This window comes from Phoca vitulina, unplaced genomic scaffold, assembly GCF_004348235.1.
Source record: "Phoca vitulina isolate PV1807 unplaced genomic scaffold, GSC_HSeal_1.0 scaffold30, whole genome shotgun sequence".
Lineage (NCBI taxonomy): Eukaryota > Metazoa > Chordata > Mammalia > Carnivora > Phocidae > Phoca > Phoca vitulina.
Genome location: NW_022589733.1, coordinates 9,417,301 through 9,433,938, shown reverse-complemented (window position 1 = coordinate 9,433,938; position 16,638 = coordinate 9,417,301). Strand labels below are relative to the sequence as shown.

Below are 16,638 nucleotides of genomic sequence, written 5' to 3'. Positions count from 1 at the left end.
GCCCCACGCCAAGCCCTGCCCGGGGTGACAACAGCGGCCCGGGGCCTCTGCCCTCCCCCAGGGATGGCTGGCTGCAGTCCCAGGCTTCAGAGGATGCTTGAGCCTCGGTGCAAAGGGAGATGGAGCTGGAAGAGGCCCGGCTGCGGGTCCGTGCCGGGCCCATTTTATAGACGGGGAGACTGAGAGGCCTTCACGGCAAATTCGCAGCACAGGCATGGCTGGACTGACCGGGTGGGCTCTTTCTGGGAGGCTGATGCAGCCCCACCCCAGGAATGGCCCCCCTCTCATGGGGGGGTGCTCCAGAGCACTCAGCTGCAGAAAGATGTCAACAGCCATTTCCTCCCTCACCCACAAAAGCTGGCGGAGCAGGAAACAGGGGTCCTCGACGCAGCACATTTCCGCGGGGGGATGATGACGTGGGTTGACTCTGCCTTTGAAAACCATCCTCTTCATTGTCCTCACAATGTCAGGGTCCCCCAGGACTCACACTTGGTCACAGGGCTTTATTGGTGCCGAGGCTCCCAGTGGCGAGGAGATCTGCCAGGCCACGGCTAGAGAGCCACAGAACTGGCAGTTGAGCAAACATCCCCTGGCCCTGGAGCCCTCTGGGGGGATGGAGTGCGAAGCTGGGGGCTGGGGAGGGGCCCAGAGAGGGCGGAGCAGCCCAAGTCTGCACTCTGGGCCTCAGGCCCCGGCTGTCCCTGTCCCGCATCCAACGAGGTCTCTCTCTTCTCGTCACTGCAGACTGGGGAATCTGGATGCCAGCCCATATCACCGCTTTAAGTCACCTCCTTCACCCCCACCACCTTCCTGCTCAAAAGGCTTGGTCTTTCCACCAAAGGACCCCCTAGGGTTTCCAGATGCACCCTCCTCTGGGACCAGGGTGCCCTAGAGCCAGCAGGTGACCAGGTAGTGGCCTTGCCTCTCCTGTTCAGCCCTGGCGGTTTGGGCCCAGCACCCACACGAAGCGGCTAGTGAGGCTTCCACGGGAAGGCTTTCACCCAACACGTTCCCGGGATCTTCAGGCCAGGTCTGGGGCTCCCAAACTCGTTTGCACATTCGAATCACCTGGCGGGGGGGCTTTCAAAAATTCCAACGGGCCCTACCCTGGACCAATCACAGCATCATCTCTCGGGGTGAAACGTAGGCATCTGTACCTTCTCGTGTGCTGACAAGCTTGGGAACGAATGTTCTAGGCATGATGACACCCAGCTCTCCACTCCCAATTGGGGGAGAATGGTTCTGTGTTCCCTCGCACTTGGCGCCCTGCCTCTCCAGCAAACCAGAACCAAGTGATTCTTGCCCTCTGAAAGGTTGGGGACAGGAAAGCCACCAAGATGGCCTTTAGATGAAACCCTGCGGTGTCTCCCAATGACTAACACTTCCGCCTCTGGCCTGCTCCTTGGCACCTCGTGCCCCACTCTGTGGTTCCGTCAGCCGCTCTCACCCAGGCCCCAGCTCAGCACAGCTACACCCACTGGAAACAAAGCCAACGTCTGGAAATCCCCTCTTTACTTCCAACCATGCAGTTGTGAGGATCCCCGAGGAATATGGTTTTGGAGTTCTGGGGGACACAGTCAGACACAGAAGGGTAAACACCATATAATCTCACTTACATGTGGAGTCTAAAAAGCCAAACCAAACCAACCAACCAACCAACTAACCTAACAAACAAAAGATACAGAGAACAGATTAGTGGTTGCCGAGGAGTGCTGGGGGGGGTGGTGGGCAAAATGGGGGAAGGGGGCCAAAGGGTACAAACTTCCAGTTATAAAGTAAATATATCATGGGGATGTAATACACAGCAGGGTGACTATAGTTAATAATACTCTATCGCAGGGGCACCTGACTGTCTCAGTTGGAAGAGCATGCGACTCTTGATCTTGGGGTTGTGAGTTCAAGCCCCATGTTGGGTGTAGAGATTACTTAAAAAATTAAAAAAAAAAAAATCTTAAAAAAATTTAAAAAATAATACTCTCTTGCATATTTGAAAGTTGTTAAGAGATAGATCTTAAAAGTCCTCAACACCAGAAAAAATTTTTTGTTAGAGTGCAGTGATAGATATTAACAATTATTGTGGAGATCATTTTGCAATGCATGTAAATATCAAATCATTATGTTACACACCTGAAACTAATATAATGTCACATGTTAATTATACCTCAGTGAAAAATGAAAAAAAAATTTTTTTTTGAGAGAGACTGGTGGGGGAGGGGCAGAGGGAGAGGGAGAGAGAGAATCTCAAGCAGATTCCATGCCCAGCACAGAGCCCATCGCTCGATCTCACAACTCTGAGATCATGACCTGAGCTGAGATCAAGAGTTGGACGCTTAACTGACTGAGCCACCCAGGTGTCCCCAAAATGAAAAAATTTTTAAATAAATAAATAAAATAAGACCTATGCTGAATCCAGAGACTTTTTCCTAACTGAAGCACCATACTATCTTCAACAAATAATCTTCTTTCCATAGGAAATTACCATTTCCATAGATATTATTTTTCTGCTTATAAAATATAATCAGTCATTTGAAAAGTTCTAAACATTGCAGAAATATGTCAATTGAAGTTTCTATCTCACGATCTCACCCTTTAGGGAGAAGTACAGAATTTCTAAGTCATTTTATGCACATTTGAGGCCATTTTTGCCTGATCTGAGACTCAGAAAACCATTTCCTTAAAATTTTTCTAAGAAGCATCTCACATTTAGCTTTGTTTTCTAAAGTAGTGCTCACCATGAACAGAAGATAACCCTCAAAAAAAAGAAAAACAAACAAACAAACAAAGTAAACAAACCCAAAATGACACTGTTGAAACAGAACCAGAATCATTGCCTGAACTGGGGCCTGGCCTCCCGTTGCTGAAAAGAAGACCACAAGTGTGAGAAGCATTAACTCAGCACCAACTGAGACTTTCTCCTTGACTAATCTGGAAGGATTAAAGAGAACTGAAAAGAAGATAACCTTCTCCCTTTATGACTCAATTTACATGAATGCCCTAACTGCACACCTCCTAAAATCATCTTGTTGACTCCTACTGGATAAGTCTCTGTTTGGGGAAACAGTGACTCATCCATTTCAAGAAGAGGATCCTGAGGCCCAGAAATGCACAGAACACCTTCAAGACCGCAGGGAAAAGGCTACCATGAAGACACATAAGTCAGAAGCTATTTCTTTCTACAACCAGAGGCCACAACAAGACCTGAATGTCTCAGAGTCCCAGCTCCCCAGGGTCTGAATGCTCCCTCCATTTCCCATGAGGGGCAGAAAGAACCACCAAGGCATGAGGCTGATGGGGGTTGGGGGTTTGGTGATGGTATGGGCTCCACCCCTCCACCAAGGAGATGGGTGTTGGGGGCATCATGTAACTTTCCAGCTACCTGCAGCTTCTACGTCTGCATAGTATTTTAGGAGAGAAATTTAGAAACGTGGTCTCAAATACTTTAAAAATAAAGGTCGAGGAGAGGATGCTGGGAAGATGGCAGAGTAGGAAGCACCAGGACTTTGTCTCCCCACCGAGAACACAAGTGCACGTGCCCAATCCGATAGAACTGTTCTGGAACTCTGGGGTCTTTGAATGCTTGCCACTTCCAGGTGAACACATTGGTGGTAAATTGGGGTTAATTTCAGTCAATTCTAGCTATAAGCCCAGTAGCAGTTATCCATACCCCAGACCCAGCCACATGGCAGACAGAGAGCTGTGCATATGTTCCTGGGGCAGCTTGCACACAGCTTACAAGAATCGGGGTGAGTAAAAAGGACCTTGTCCTCCAAATATTGGAGATTTGTGCTCTGCTCGCTGATTATTGCTTCTGATCACAGAGGTGCAGAAAGAAAAGGCAGGCAGTCCTTGTTGTCAAATCTCCCCTCACTGCTGCAAGACTCTCTCCCTCCAGTTAAACTCTCAGGAGATTGAAAGGGCCAGATCCCTTTGTTCCCACCATTATTCTCCCCTTTTCCCCTTTCTGGGGCTAGGCATTAAAGACTAGGACATTCAAAAATGACTGCATATAAGGAGAAAATTAGAAAATGACCATATATGCCCAAGGAAAACTCAGAAAAGACACAGGAAGACGTTAAGTTTACACCTCAGATATCCTCCGCACAGAGACAGCCCAGAACAATGCAAAAACCGACACGATAAACAGAAACAATAACAAAAACCCAGCAAACTGTGGGGATAGAGAGAACCTGATTTTCAGAGTTACCACATTATTACATTCAAATATCCAGGGTTCAACCAAAAAAATCACAAAGCATATGAAGAGACAGGAAATTTCGTATGACTCATTCGAAGAAAAAAAAAAAAATCAACCGAATCTGTCCCTGAGACAATGATTTTAAAACAACTGTCTTAAAGAGGCAGCCGCCTGGCTCAGTCACTGGAGCATGCAACTCTTGATCTCAGAGCTGTGGGTTTGAGCCTCACTTTGGGTATGCAGACTGCTTAAAAATAAAATCTTTTTTAAAAAACTGTCTTAAGTGCTCAAAGAACTAAAGAAAGTCAAGAAAACGATGTATTAACAAAATGAAAATATCAATAAAGAGAAAACTTAAAGAGAAATCAAAAAGAAATTCTGAAGTTGATGAGTACAATCCCTGAGATGGAAAATTCACTGCAGGAATTCAAAGGCAGATTTGGACAGGCAGAAGAATCCGTGAACTTCAAGACAGGACAATAGACATTACGAACAAAAAGAAAAAGATTGAAAAAAAGCAAAACAGAGAGGAAAGCAAACTGTAAGAGACTCTTACCTCTAGGAAACAAACTGAGGGTTGCTGGAATGGGGTGTGGGGGGGGGGATGGGGTAACTGGGGGATGGGCATTAAGGAGGGCCCTTGATGGAACGAGCACTAGGTATTATATGCAACTGATAAATCACTAAATTCTACCCCTGAAAATAATAATACACTACATGTTAACTAAATTGAATTTTTAAAAATATTTTATTTATTTATTTGTTTGTTTATTTATTGGAGAGAGAGCGCAAGCAGAGTGAGAGAGCAGGAGCAGGGTGGGGGAGGGGCAGAGGGAGAGGGAGAAGCAGACTCCCCACTGAGGAGGGAGCCTGATGCGGGGGCTTGATCCCGGGATGCTGGGATCATGACCTGAGCAGAAGGCAGATGCTTAACTGACTGAGCCACCCAGGCATCCCCTAAATTGAATTTAAATTATAAAAAAAAAAAAAAAAAAGCTGAGAGAGTTCATCACCACTAACCCTGCCTTACAAGAAATGCTCAAGGAAGTCCTGCAGAGTAAAATGAAACGACACTACACAGTATTTTGAAGCTGTATGGAAAAATAAAGATCTCCATAAAGGTTAATACATAGGCAATTATAAAAGCTAATATTACTGTAAGGATGGTTTGCAACTATACTTTTTGCTTTCTATGGGATTTAAGAGCCTAATACATTTAAAAAAAAAATTATTAGCATAAAAGCTAGTCCCGTTGTAACTTTGGTTTGTAACTCTAAATCCTGTTTTCTACATAATTCAGGAAACTAATGCATTTAAAGGAATTATTAGTTTATGTTTTGGGGCACGCAATATATAAAGATGTAATTTTGTGACATCAACAACTAAAAGGAGTAGGGACAGAACTGTAAAGAAGCAGAGTTTTTGTATGTTACTGAAACTAAGCTATTATAAAATCAAATTAGAGTGCTGTAACTTTAGGACGTTAAATGTAATCCCCATGGTAACCACAAAAAACACAGCTATAGAATATACACACAAGGAAATTTAAAAAAATTTAAACATTTCACTACAAAAAAATTAACTAAACCTAAAAGAAGACAGAATGAGGGGAGTGAAGGACAAAAAAGCTATAAAGCATATAAAAAACAAATAGCACAATGACAGAAATAAGTCCCTCCTTATCAGTAAATACTTTAAATATAAATGGATTCAACTCTCTAATCAGAGATTGGCAGAATGGATAAAACCACATGATTCAACTCTATGCTGTCTATAAGAAACTCACTTGAGATACAAAGACAAAAACAGATTGAAAGTAAAAAGAAGAAAAAGATATTCCATGCAAATAATAACCAAAAGAGAGTAGGAATATCACAGAAAATAGACTTTAAATCAAAAAAGGTGTAAAGAGACAAAAAAGGACATCATACAATAATAAAAGGTTCAATACAACAAGAAGATATAATAATTACCAACATTTATGGGGTGCCTGGGTGGCTCAGTCGGTTAAGCATCTGCCTTTAGGTCAGGTCATGATCTTGGAGTTTCTGGGATTGAGTCCTGTGTTGGGCTCTCTGCTCAGCAAGGAGTCTACTTCTCCTTCTCCCTCTGTGCTTGCTCTCTTTCAAGTAAATAAAATCTTAAAAAGATAATTATAAACATTTACATATCTAACAACAGGCCATCAAAATGGAGAAATAGACAGTTTTACAGTAATAGTTGGAGATGTCAATGCCCCACTCACAATAATAGAACAACCAGAAGAAGCAAAGTAAGGAAATAGAGGACCTAAGCAACACAATAAACCAAGTAGATAACAGACATACAGAACATTCTACCCAACAAGAGCATATACATTCTTCTCAAGTACACACACAACATTTCCCAGGATGGACCATATTTTAGGCCACAAATTAAGTCTCAATAGATTTTGAAAGATAGATATCACACAAAGTATCTTCTCTGACCATGAGATGAAATGAGAAACCAGTAACAGAGAAAAAACTGGAAAATTCACAAAATTGTCAAAATTAAACCACAGATTTTTATTTATTTATTTTTTAAAGATTTTATTTATTTGTCAGATAAAGAGAGAGAGCACAAGCAGGGGGAACGGCAGACAGAGGGAGAAGCAGACTCCCCACCGAGCAAGGAACCCGATGCGGGACTCGATCCCAGGATCCTGGGATCATGAGCTGAGCCAAAGGCAGATGCTTAACCGACTGAACCACCCAAGCATCCCATAAACCACACACTTTTAAACAATCAATAGAGCAAAGAAGAAATCACAAGGGAGATTAGAAAATACTCAGAGATAAATGAAATAAAAAACACAACACACCAAAACTTATGGGACACAGCAAAAGCAATTATAAGGGAAAAACTTATTGTTGCAAATGCTTATATTAAAAAACAAGGAAGGTCTCAAACCAACAGATTAACCTTACAATTTAAGGAACTAGAAAAAGGAGAACAAACTAAAAGTAAGACCGCCAGAAAAAAGGAAATGATAGTATTAGAGCAGAAATAAATGAAATGGAGAACAGAAAAACAATAGAGAAAAATCAATGAAACCATAATTGGTTCTTAAAAAGATCAACAAAATCAACAAAATTTTAGTTAGATAGACTAAGAAAAAAAGAGAGAAGATTCAACCTACTAAAATCAGAACTGAAAGTGTACCAATTCTACAGAAAAAAATAAGGATTATAAGAGAGTATTATGAACAATTGTATGCCAACAAATTGGAAAACCTACATAAAATGGAGAAATATCTAGAAACACACAACCTGCCAAGACTAACTAAAAAAGAGTAGAAAATCTAAGAAGAGCTGTAGCTAATAAGGAGATTAAATCAGTAATCCAAAATCTCCCACCAAAGAAAAGCCCTAGACCTGATGGTTTCACTGGTGAATTCTACCACACATTTAAAGAAGAACTAATACCAATTCTTCCCAAACTTTCCCAAAAATGAGAGAGGAGGAAACACTTCCTAACTTACTCTATTAGTTCAGCATAACCCTGATACTAAAGCCAGACAAAGACACTATAAGAAAACTACAGACTAATAATATCCCTTATGAACATTAGTGTGAAAATCCTCGAAATACTAAACTGAATGCAAAGCCTATTAAAAGGATCATACACTGGGATGCCTGGGTGGCTCAGTCAGTTAAGTGTATAACTCTTGATTCTGGCTCAGGTCATGATCTCAGGGTCATTGAGATCAAGCTCCACATTGAGCTCCCCACTCAGCGGGGAGTCTGCTTGAGATTCTCTCTCTCTCTGCCCTCCTTGGCCCCCACCCCCATGCCTGTGTGCGTTCTCTCTCTCTCTCAAATAAATAAATAAATAAATAAATAAATAAGTAAGTAAGTAAGTAAGTAATTAAAATAAAAAGGGGATTAAACACCATAACCAATGGGATTCATTCCTGGAATGTAAGGATGGTTTAACACATGAAAATTGATCAATGCAATACACCACATCAACAAAAGGAAGAGAAAACACAAATGATCATCTTGATTGATACAGGAAACGCATTTGCCAAAACTCAACAACCTTTCATTATTTTTTTTTAAAAACTCGACCAACTAGGAATACAAGGAAACTACCTCCACATAAGAAAAGTCAAGTATGCAAACTCACAGCAAATATACTCAACGGTGGAAGACTGAAAGCTTTTTCTCTAAAATAAGGAACAAGACAAGGGTGTCTACTTTCCCCAATTCAATATAGTAGTGGAATTCTTAGCTAGAGTAATTAGGTAAGAAAAAGAAATAAAATGCATCTACATCAGAAAGGAGAAAGTAAAATGATCTGTTTGCAGATGATATACAATATTCTTCTATGTAGAAAAACTGTTGGAACTAATACAAGAATTTGGCAAAGCTGCAGTATACAAAGCCAACACACAAAAACCAGTTGCATTTCTCTACACAAATGATGTCGAATCTGGAAGGGCAATTACAAAAACAATTCCATGCACCCTAGCATCAAAAAGGATAAAATACTTATAAATTAACCAAGGAGGTGAAAAACGTGTACATCGAAAACTATAAAACACTGTCGAAAGAAATTAAAGGCATAAATAAATGGAAACACATTATAGGTTCATGGATCGGAAGACTTAATACTGGTAAAATGTCAATATTATCCAAAGCCATCTACAGATTCCACATAATCCCTACCAAAATCCCAATGATTTTTTTTTTTTTTTTGCAGAAACAGAAAAACCCATCCTAGAATTCATATGGAATCTCAAGAGACCCCAAATGCCAAAAGAATCCTGAAAAAGAAGAACAAAACTGGAAGACCCATAATTCCTGATTTCGAAACTTACTACCAACTAAATCAAAACAGTGTGGTATTGGCATAAAAACAGACATAGAGCTGACTCTTGAACAAGATGGGTTTGAACTGCGTAAGCCCATTTATACAGAAAATTTTTTCGAGAAATACAGTACTGTAAATGTATTTTCTCTTCCTTATGAATTTCTTAATAACATTTTTTTCCCTCTAGCTTCCTTTATTGTATATGTAATACAGCATATAATACATGTAACACACAAAGTATGTGTTAAACGACTGTTTCTATCATTGGTAAGGCTTCTGGTCAGTTGTCTGCTATCAGTAGGTAAGTATTTGGAGAGTAAAAAGTTATACAGGATTTTTGACAGCCTGGGGGTCAGCACTCCTAACCCCCACATTGTTCCAGGGTCAACAGTATAGACCAATGGAATAGAAAGAAAGTCCAGGAATAAACCCTTGCATATATGGCCAAATGATTTTTGACAAAGGTGCCAAGACCATTCAATGGGGAAAGGACAGTCCTGTCAATAAATGGTGCTGGGCAAACTGGATATCCACATGCAAAAGAATGAAGTTGGACCCTTACTTTACACCACATACAAAATTCACTCAAAATGGATCAAGGGCCTAAATATAAGACCCAAAACAATAAAACTCTTAGGAGAAAACACAGAAAGCTGAACCACAATGATTTGGCAATGATCTCCTCTTACCCAAAGGCACAGGTAATCAAATATATATATACGTATACACACACAAATTGGACTTCATGAAAATTTTTAAAATTTTGTGCATCAAAAGACACTACCACAGAGTAAAAAGGCAACCCAGGAATGGGAGAAATTATTTGAAAAACATGTATTTGACAAGGGATTTATAATCAGGATATATAGAGACTGCCTACAATTCAGTAACAAAACTAAATGCCTGGATCTGAACAACAAAAAGACCAACAACTCTATTCAAAAATGGGCAAAGGACTTGAAGAGACATTTCTCCAAAAAAGATATACGAATGGCCAATCAGCACATGAAAGACGCTCAGCATCACCAATCCTTAGGAAATGCAAATCAAAACTACAACAAGGTGTGCCTGGGTGAGAACACACACATCATGGTCCGCCCCCCGCATCGCATCAAGCTCCCTGCTCAGCGGAGAGTCTTCTCCCTCTCCCTCTGCCCCTTCCCATGCCTGTGCACACACGCACTCTGTCAAATAAATAAAATCTTAAAAAAAAAAAAACAACTAGAATAAGATTGATACCACCTCACACCCATTAGGATGGCTACTATCAAAAAACAGAACAAAACAGAAAACAACAAATACCGGCAAAGATGTAAAGGGGCACCTGGGTGGCTCAGATGGTTAAGCGTCTGCCTTCGGCTCAGGTCATGATCCCAGGGTCCTGGGATCGAGCCCCACATCGGGCTCCCTGCTCCACAGGGAGCCTGCTTCTCCCTCTCCCTCTGCCTGCCGCTCCCCCTGCTTGTGCTCTCTCTGTCTCTCTGTCAAATAAATAGATAAAATCTTAAAAAAAAAAAAAAAAAAGATGTAGAGAAATTGGAACCCCTGTACACTGCTGGTGGGCATGTAAAATGGTGCAGCTGCTACGGAAAACAGGATGGCGATTTCTCAAAAAAATTAAAAATGGAATTACCATATGACCCAGCAGTTCCACTTCTAAGCATATACACAAAAGAACTGAGAGCAGAGTCTCAAAGAGGTGTTTATACATCCATGTTCACAGCAGCATTATTTGTAATAGCTAAAACACGGAAGCAACCCAAGTGGCCATCAGTAGAGGAATGGAGAAGCAGAATGTGGTATATTCATACAATGGAATATTATTTAGCCTTAAGCAGGAAGGAAATCCTGCAATATACAACATGGCTAAAGCTTGAGGATATTATGCTAGATGAAATAAGCCAGTCATGAAAAGACAAACATTATATGATTGCACTTATATGAGGTACATAGAGTATCCAATCCATAGACACAGAAGGAAAAATGGTGGTGGCCAGGGGCTGGGGAGGGGGGAATGGGGAGTTACTGGGTAATGGGCGTAGAGTTTTGGTCATACAAAATGAGAAGAGTCTCCGGGATGGATGGTGGTGATGGTTGGAGAGCTGTGTGAATGTGCATAGTATCACTGAATATTTTCAGTGGTTAAAATGGTTAAGATGGTAAATTTTATGTTATGTGCCTTTTAACTTCATAAAAATAGTCTACATGTTCCTTTGGAAGTCCACGTTGAGAACGTAGCCTAAGGAAACAATCCAGAATGTGAGCAAAGCTCTAGCTACCAGGATGTCCATCACAGTGCTGCACGTCAGCGGGGGCTGCCCGACTCTTGCGGACACACATAAACTGGTTCAGCCACCAGGCCACCTGCAATTCCCATGGCCTCGGGAAGGTTAGGGCCCCCAACCCAGGTCTCCGCCCAGGGGAGGGAATAGGAGGCTGTAGTGACGAGGTCTCCTCCGGGGGGCGGCTCCTGCTGCAGGTCCAGCCTTTTGTTAAATTACATGCACAAAATTAACTTGCAATAAGCATGCTGAGCACAGAAGACTCCAAACAAGTCCTCCTTCTTCCCTTGCTCCTTCCCTCCTCTTCCTCCTCTCCTCCTCCTTTTTCTTGCCATTGTCTCTGCCTGGTTCCCTCTTCCTCCAGACATCAACATGGTTCATGGCCCCCTGCCTCACACCTCTCAAGTGTCCCGGGGCCCCTCATGGGAGGGCCGTGCCTGGCCTCTCCAAACACAACCATTCCTGCACCCCCAGGGTGCCCACCCTCTCGCCTAACTTGTCTTTCTTCCCTGCAGTCACATATCTGTGACTTGTTTATTATCTGTTTCTGTTGGCACATCCGTGAGACTTGTCATGTTCTCAGCTGTAACCCAGTGCCCAGCACAGGACCTGACATGTTCTGGAAACTCTGTGCTGAGTAGGCTAATGATTGCTGGGCGGAGCCAGGCGGGAATCGGTGCTGTCAATGCCCACCTCCTGTGGAGTAAGGGGCATCACCCCACCAAGAAGTTTCTGTGTGTGTGTGGGGTGGGGGGCTCCTCCCTGCGTGGCCTAGCCTCTCTCCACCTTCCCTCTCTCCTCCCTTCTCTTGGGAGCAAATACAGCACCGCACCCCGAGCACCCCCACCACACTCAGAGGCGCCATGCAAAGAGCCTGCCCGGCTCACTGCGTCCCGGCTCCTGCTGGCCACTTGGCCCACAGGCCCCACCCGCCCCAAGCCTAATCAAGGTATTTTCCCAAAACTACTTCCCTTCCTGAGACCAATCTGGTGGGTCCTGTGGGAAGAATTAAAATGTCACATTTTGTGTGTGTGTGTGTGGTTTTTTTTTAATATATAAAACAGAGGACACAGTCCATGTGTAGCAGAAGAAAACAAGACCCAATCTAAATGCTTAAAAAGGGTAGATATGGTTCCACCATCCTATGGACAAGTATGCAGCCACTTAAAATGCCAGTATACTCATATTATAAAGAGTTTCCCTAATATGTACAGTGCTTTTACAACTAAATAGGAAAAAGACTACCAATCCAATGGAAAAGTGGAAAAAGAATATGAATAGACAGGCTATGGAAAATGAGCTACAAATGACCCTTAAATATTTGAAAAGATAAGAGAAATGGTGGGGGGGGGGGGAAGACATCATTATTCATCTCCCAGGTCTGCAAATAGGGAAAAGTTTGATACCACGCATGTTGGGGCAGGTGTGGGAAGCAGGCCCCCTCACACGTTGCTGCTGGGAATGAGATTTAGTCCAACACTTAAGGAGGGTAATTTGCCATATTTGTCAAAGTTCAAACTGCGTATTTCCTTTGACCTTGCAAATCCATTCCTGGATGTCTGTTCATCCTCCCTCCTGTCCCCATTCTCCCTCCCTCCCTCCCTCCCTTTCTTTCTTTCAAGATTTTATTTATTTATTAGAGAGAGAGAGAGCGTGTACACGTGTGCAAGCAGTGGGGAGGGGCAGAGGGGAAGCAGACTCTTCGCTGAGCAGGGAGCCCAATGCGGGGCTCGATCCCAGGACCCTGAGATCATGACCTGAGCCGAAGGCAGACGCTTAACTGACTGAGCCACCCAGGCATCCCTCCTGGATGTTTTTCTTAAAGACTTATTCTCACATATGCAAACATGATGCTTAAACAAAGATATTCATTACAGCACTGTTTGGGATAGCAAGAGATTGGAAACAACCTAAATGCCTAACAGTAGTTAAATTAATTATAGCACAACCGTATAATGAAATACTCTGTAGCTGTTAAAAAGAAAAAAGCAGATTTTTTGTTTTGTTTTGATGTGGAAAGATTTCCAAATTGCATTAAATTTTTAAAAAGATAAAAAACACTATATAGAGTATATCACCATTTGTGAGAACGGGGATATCTATATCTATCTATCCATATCCATGTTTGTAAAGGCCCACCTGAATGATCTTTGGAAGGAGATATAAGAACCTGATAACATTGGTGCTTTCAGGGAGGGTAATCAGGTGGCTGGGAGACAGGGGAAGGAGGGAGATTTACTTTTCATTATACACCTATTTGTATGTTTTATATTATTTTACTATATGAATGTGTTAGCTACTCAAAATGAAATAATTTCAAAAATGATATATGATGTACTTTTCCTTTAATGGGTAATTCCATTTTATTCAGTTTAAAAAGTATAATTCCATTTTGGTTTTTATGTATGAGTCCATCAAAAAATATGAATATCCACACATAGAAAAAAGACTGGAAATCAAAGTGCAAACAGAGGTTATCTGAGGTCAAGCCAGTGTTCCCTCAGGTGCTCTGAAGTTCTCCTTTGCTAAATGTCAGAAGCATCTCAGGGAGAAGGGCTGCTAAAAACCTTTCTGGGGAAGACTCCTGTGTCTGAGAATTTATCGGAAGACTCTGGAGTGACCCAAAGGATGGAGCAGGAGTCCCATCACAGAGAGTCAGGCTTGAAACAAGCAGGATAAATGAGTGAACTCACATTTCCCCACGACTCTCATCTCTCCATCCCAGGAAAATGACTGGTTTCATGCCCTGGTCAACTAGAGAGAAAGGATGATCACAGAGCAGAAGAAGAGTCTGGGATCAGAGATGGCCAGAGGAACTAAGCTCACACCCACCTCCACCCTCGATTCACAGACGGCTGAAGAACACTTAGGGCTTCCCAAAGGAACAGAATGGGGATTCACGCCAACTTTACTCAGCTCTCAAGGACCCAAGTACCCCCAGATAGCATATGGGTGACACAATCATGCCCAGTTTACAGGTAACAAGTCCCACATATAACCAAGTGCTTGCCTGCCCCATCACTTCTACAATGGTTTTAAGTACAGTGTGTGGGAGACACATGTTCTGCAGGGTGGCCAGAGGGATCAAAAATCTTGTCTTCTCCAGACAGCCTACCCCAACAGCCAGACTGATCATTTTTCATTTTTTTAATTTTTTCCTTAGCAAATCCTCTGGGTGTTTTCCTTGCAGACTGGGTTTCAGCCAACGTAGACTTGGGGCTACCAGCCCATACTCAAAAATTGGATCTGGCAAAGGACACCAGTAGTTTATGTCTTCAGAACACCTACAGAAAGATTTTACAAAGTATTCGCACTTGTGTTAATTTGCTTGACCTTTAGTCCAACTCTGGAAAGCAGAAGCAAGGTGCTGCGCTGGTGAATTAGCTTCCTAGCTTGGTTACAGTTGTAACAAAGCACCCTCTGGTGGGGGCGTGGGAGGATCCTTCCTTGCCTTTTCTGGTTTCTGCTGGTTGCTGGCAATTTTTGGGGTTGCTGGCAATTCTTGGGGCTCCTGGCCTTATAAATGCACCATTCTGATCTCTGTCTCTGTTGTCACACGGCTGTCAGCTCACGACGTGTCTCCATCTTCATAAGCTGACCTCCTCTCTTATAGGGACACCAGTGATACCGAATTAAGGACCCACTTACTCTGGTACGACCTCATCTTAACTAATTACATCTGCTATGACCCTATTTCCAAATAATGTCACAACTCAGATACTGAGTTCGAGGACTTAAACGTATCTTTCTCATGGACACAATTCAATTCATCACAGCTGGAAAAAGACATACTAAGAAGTTCTGTGGCATTTTCCTCAGCGGACAGGGGGGTATGTGTGTTCGGGGACAGAGAGACGGACCCGGCCCTGCAAACATCCAGTCACCTCTGTAACGGGTGGTGGCTCAAAGCTAAGCATACCGTGCAAACTCTTCCAGAGAACTTTCCCTTCTGCTGCTGTGCCTTCACCGAGGACCCACTGCTCTCCATGTGCTTTGAGGTGGACCAGGCCCTGGGGCATATCTCGTCCAACCATGAGGCATGCTCTGAAGGGCGTATTCTCGCCCCCAGTTCCCAGATGAGGGCCATGGTCTGCCTGCCTCCCACACCAGGTGCCGGGCAGGCCTTGTGCCGTGTCTGGGGACCTGGCAGGTGAACACGATCGGCAGCCCATCGGCCCTCTAGCTCGGCGAGGCTTGAGGGAAGCCCGCTGCAGGGAAGCCCGCATGCACCTTGAAATAATAGGTTTTCCCTCCCATTCTGTTCTCCAGCAGGAGACCAAGCCGAATGCTTTTCTGGGCTTATTGCTTCTCACAGAGAAGGAAAAGCAGTTTGGAGGGAGGAGGCTCTAGGTACTGGCCTGGGGCTACAGCCCACCTCCTGACACCCCCAGGTTTGGGAGGCTAGGAAGTGCTGGTTTTCAAACTGTTTTTTAAAGTCTGCAAACCCCCAATCTTTTATTTTTTTTTTAAAGATTCTATTTATTTATTTGACAGAGAGAGACACAGCGAGAGAGGGAACACAAGCAGGGGGAGTGGGAGAGGGAGAAGCAGGCTTCCCGCTGAGCCCGATGCGGGGCTCGATCCTTGGACCCTGGGATCATGACCTGAGCCGAAGGCGGATGCTTAACGACTGAGCCACGGAGGCGTCCCAAACCCCCAGTCTTTTAAAAAGGAAACGGAAGAACCCCCCGACTTATAAAACGGATGCAAACTAGGATGAAGGTGGACCTCTCTCATACCTCCCCAAATGGCCACCTCAGCAAACTCCAGGGTTCTGACCTCCTGAGTGAGAAAAATGGCTGAAAACCACATAAAATGCAAAAAGCAAGTAACAAAATGACGCCCATGTATTTACCCTATTGTGAGGTTAAAACGTTCATCAGACATAGTCTGTGGCAATTTGACATGAAGAAATTATTCTTAAAATGCTTCCAGTCTTCAGATGGTACTGTGGTTATGTTTTTTTTTTTTAAAGATTCCTTATCTTTTAGTACATTCTGAGATATTTCGGTTGAGATGCTGTGATGTCTCTTTGCCATTTGTTTCAAAATGAGGTGTGGCAGAGATGAACCAGGGCTGAGGAATGCTGGAGTTGAGTGGTGGTTACACGGGGCTTCCTTATGTCCAAACCAGCAAGTTGGCATGGCTAAACCTAACTAACTCTGTTCCTTCTATCCTCGGATAGGGGCGGCACTGTCCATAATTTTAAAAAGCGTACTTAGGCTAAAAAGTCTGAATTGTGCAGAATGAGCAGCGTGACTTCTGTAATGCTTTATTATTATTATTATTGAGGTAGAGTTGCCATACAATGTTATATTAGTTTCA

The 16,638-nt window shown here is 43.1% G+C and overlaps 1 protein-coding gene across 5 annotated transcripts in view; it reads right to left on the bottom strand.

Annotated features, from left to right (window-relative positions):
• The window catches only part of NLRC5 (NLR family CARD domain containing 5), a 103,510-nt gene that overhangs the window by 66,708 nt on the left and 20,164 nt on the right, over nt 1-16,638 (bottom strand). The gene's annotated exons all lie outside the window — the stretch shown is intronic.